Source organism: Rhincodon typus, unplaced genomic scaffold, assembly GCF_021869965.1.
Source record: "Rhincodon typus isolate 14 unplaced genomic scaffold, sRhiTyp1.1 hic_rhity00001108, whole genome shotgun sequence".
Taxonomy (NCBI): domain Eukaryota; kingdom Metazoa; phylum Chordata; class Chondrichthyes; order Orectolobiformes; family Rhincodontidae; genus Rhincodon; species Rhincodon typus.
The window spans coordinates 12,594-16,766 of NW_025966746.1; the positions used below are offsets into that span (position 1 = coordinate 12,594).

Sequence of the window (4,173 nt, forward strand, 5' to 3'; positions counted from 1 at the left end):
GGCCTGTCTCTTTGGGTTTACAAAATGGTTTTGCTCCGATTTTGCAAAATGAGATTGCGCCGTCACGATGACGCCAGGAAAAGGGCGGTCCCATAGCCGACAGACGACAATGCCTACGTCTGGAGGGGAGAGGTCGTGCAGCAGGAGCAGCGCAGGCGCAGTGGCGCCGTATGGTCAGGTGGCACCGACTGACCAATCAATGCGCGGGACCATCAGCCAATAAAAGACCCGCATTCAGGCGGCGTGTTCTCTCCATTGATGTTGCTGCTGATGGCGGTGTGTGGGCTTGGGTGGATAATCCAGTGCCATCCATTATTTTATACACTTAATAATGATTTAAAACTGTCATCAGTGTATTCTTGAAATATCAATAGAATGCTTCTCATAATTATTTTTGTTGATTTAACTTTTTAAGTGAGATGTTATAAGGCAGTAGTCTTTACCCCCATGCCTGCCCTCCTACAGGGTGGCTAGCCCACTCAGTGGAGGCCTTGACTTGGACAAAGGTGGTGGCTGTAAGTCTTTTATCTTCTACCTAGTTCTATAAAGATGGCTCTCCTGTATTGAGCGTTATAAAGCCCGGCCCTGATCGAAGCTGCATTGAGCTGGTCCTGTAGCTCATGTGGTCAAAACAGGAGCCCAGAGTGAACCTGTTTCCATTGACGGTCGCTGCTCAGTTTTACTGCTGTATCTGATTTAGCAACATTTCTATGGAGCACAATGCTGGTGTCAAATTGTGATTGGTAACATCAGAGCAACTTTATCAAATGTTAGCACTGTAGTTAAATATTGTTTTAACGTTGGTACTAAAGTAATATTTCTTACACTTTTTTTGTATGTTTCCATGACCCTTTTGACCTATTGTCCTAACTTACTACTTGTATTACAGATGTTTTGTCACAGAACACTACCTTCACCCTGATGAATGCAGCTTGAGCTCAAAGTAAACCTTCAAATATTTCAGTGAGTGCTATGAAAATGATTTAACTCACTTATGTATCTAATCAAGACCTTATGAATGGTTAAAACCATGTAACTTGTTCATGGTTTGAGTTGTTAGTGGTGACTGTACCTGGTTTACTAAGGATCTCAATGTTCTGAATGTAATGGTTGTTGTGTTTGGTGCCAAATTGGGAAGGCCTAAATGTGGACTGTAGTCCCTTGGGGATGATCTGGTTCTGTAGGCAGGTATGAAGAAAGGTAATGTGGTTGTAGTATTGGTACTACAGCCATGTTACCTTTATCAGTGACTGTACCTAATGGCTGCTATATTTATTACTAAATTGGGGAAGTTTTTTAAATTTGTTGTTTCCAACTGCTTTGGAAATTTGTGTACTGGATCTGGTCATCCTCAAGCATGGTAACCGAGAGCTGCAGCTTCGTAGTTGATAACTGTGGATTCTCCAACAACATGCAAGAAAATTGGAGAGACTTTGACAGCATTGGACCTGTATTTCCTCTGATTGTCACTCGACTCTCCTACATCTTGATGCAGTGAATCTTCAGTGGGTGTCATTGTTAGACATGGCTGAATAAAATATGGCTGCCTACATGTCTTAAGCATTTAATTTTCTTTAGATCAAAGTGTATAACTGAGTAATTTTTACATATCTTTGCAGAGTCCCTGATTTCTGCCTGCCTGTTATGGGGGATGGGTACCTGAAGGTAGGTTTTAATGACTTGACTGATTTTGCTTGTGATCTTGTTGGATTCAATTGCATTTTAGGCATCCTGCATATACAACATCATTGCAGTAAGACATAATCAAAACAAAATAATCAATAGATGGTACAATGGCTGACTGCTTATCACTGCTGTCTCAGTGCCAGGGACCCAGGTTTGATTTTCCCCTTGGATGACTTTTGGGTTTGCAGATTCTCTCAATGTCTGCATGGATTTCTGCCTTGTGTCTCTTGCCACAGTTCAAAGATATGCTGGTTAGGCTGTGCTAAATTCACCATCTGGTGATGAGCAGGCTAGGTGGATTAGCCAAGGGGAAAAGCAGCATTGCTGGGATGGAATGGGGTTGGTGGGTTTGGATGGGGTGCTCTTCAGGGGTTTGGTGTGGTCTCAATGGGCCAAATGGTCTGCTTCCACACTAGGGATTCTAGAATCCTGAAACCTGAGTTATGACTTAGATCACTGAAGTTGAATAACTGTGCTGCAACATATCCTACACCCTTTCCCATGAGACCTGTTTACCAGTCTTGTGGTCAGTATTGTAGGTATAGCAAAACTTAATTGACTGAAATCTCACCTGGATTGTTCTGTGGTGGTCAGAGTTAATTAAAATATGTTTCTGGAATGCTGTTGACTCTTTAATGACCCAAAAATTGGTTGTAATTACAGAAGCTGCTTGGGATGTCTCTGACAGCTGCTTGGGATTGAAGGCATTCTGTGGTAAGAGGTCTAACTATCTAGTGGCTGGGAATTTTGTTGCCTGCTTCTGACTGGCAAAGTACTGACATATTTTAAATGGTGAATTTAAATATGATTAACATTGCTGATCTATGATGACAAACAATTCATGGTGGACTGTTGGATGATGCTTGCGGATATGGGACTGAGATCAGTGTTGTAATGTGATTTTTGGTATAGTTGAAGTTTTTAGAAGTTTCATTTTGTTTTGTGGGTTTACTTACAGGTGTGGTGATGCCCTTGATGGAAAATCATGCAGTGCATTGGACCTGATGAACATCAACCTAGAATAATTAACCCTCCAATGTTGCTGTGGCTAGTGTTTTGCCTTTAAGCTGATGCCATTATATTGATGTTATATGAATAAACATCTTCAAGACTGAGTGATTTCTAAATTTATTTACATGAAATCTTCCTTGCAGACTGGCTTATTAGCAGTGTCAGGGATATTTTCTGGTGGTGTTGCCTAGGTAGTAGTTGGATTGCTCAGTGATGAACTGTTTGACTTGTGCAAATTGGGGCCCAGGGATGAGTAGGGAAATGGAGCAGGTGGGACTTGAACCCAAGTCTCAGTAAAGGGGGTAGAAAGGCCAGTATATTTACCAGCACACTAGGAAAGTAATTGTAGCAAATCTGTACTTAATTTGTTTGAAATTGTTGGCTTTTGAGTGAGTCAGTGTTCTTAAATGGTCACTGTCCAAAGGTAACAGTGGAAATGTTTTGAAAGCATTAAATATCCATTAGGAGTCTAAAGCTTTACAGCATTTGGGTTAAATTTTCCTAATGAGAGCTTTGAGTGATGTAACAATTTCAAAAATCATGTCCATTTTGTGGAAATAGTTTTTCCTATGGTAAGCTTTGGTTCTTTGAAAAAAATCTTCTGAAGTGTCCTGACCCAAACATCAACTTTCCTGCTCTGCTGCCTGGTTTGCTTCAACTCCACACTGTTATCTGATTCCAGCATCTGCAGTCCTTGCTATCTTTGTCACTGACATAGTGCCATCTTAGTACAGAGTAACTAGGTACAATAATTCATTACAGAATAGAGAAATGAAGAAAAAAAGCAAAGTTAAGATGAACATTAGCCCTTCTCCAAGGACTCTGCAGCAGACCAGTGCAAGGAGCCTCCACATGATTTGCCCACTGGCTGCTGCCATGTTCTCTATTTTCAATCACAGGATGAGGGCATCACTGGCCAGGCAGCACTTGTTGCCTGTGGCTAATTGCCCAGAGGGCAGCTCAATGCAGTTGGTCTGGAGTCACATGTAGGCCAGACCAGGTAAGGATGGCAGTTTCCTTCCCTAAAGGAAATTGGTGAACCAGATGGGATTTCCCCTGACAATGGATTCAGTCATTATTAGATTGGCTGTTGGGCTGTGCTGTTTACCAGTTTCTCTAATCAACCTGTTCAGATGTTACCCACCTAGAGCAGATGGGACATGAACTGAAGCCTTGGTTAACAGGGTAGAAAGGCCATATATTTACCAGTACACTGGCATTTTATTGAATTCAAATTCCACCAACTGCCATGGTGGGATTCAAACCTGAGTCCCTAGAACATTATCTGGGTCTCTGGATTAACAGTCCAGTGATAATACCATTAGGCCATTGCCTCCCCTTTGTGTACTCACTTTCCTGTGTGTAACTGGTGTTTGCTCCCTTCAGGGGGCCAGGTGAGAGGTTGGGAGTAAAGACAGGAGAAGAACTCCCAAGTCTGGAGTTGGGGCTGCAGTGGACAAACCCTGGCCAGTGTAT

At 42.2% G+C, this 4,173-nt stretch overlaps 1 long non-coding RNA gene and 3 other non-coding genes across 4 annotated transcripts; all 4 read left to right on the forward strand.

The window, feature by feature from the left end:
- The first annotated feature begins 233 nt into the window (after positions 1 to 233).
- LOC109919059 lies at positions 234 to 2,801 on the forward strand. The gene is made up of 5 exons (XR_002259104.2): positions 234 to 515; positions 890 to 963; positions 1,620 to 1,665; positions 2,350 to 2,400; positions 2,645 to 2,801. It is a non-coding gene; the product is annotated as an uncharacterized LOC109919059 (long non-coding RNA).
- LOC125481175 lies at positions 579 to 723 on the forward strand. The gene has a single exon (XR_007261240.1). It is a non-coding gene; the product is annotated as a small nucleolar RNA SNORA16B/SNORA16A family (small nucleolar RNA).
- On the forward strand, positions 1,354 to 1,487 carry LOC125481176. Its single transcript, XR_007261241.1, has one exon. It is a non-coding gene; the product is annotated as a small nucleolar RNA SNORA44 (small nucleolar RNA).
- LOC125481177 lies at positions 2,503 to 2,575 on the forward strand. The gene has a single exon (XR_007261242.1). It is a non-coding gene; the product is annotated as a small nucleolar RNA SNORD99 (small nucleolar RNA).
- Positions 2,802 to 4,173: the final 1,372 nt, after the last annotated feature.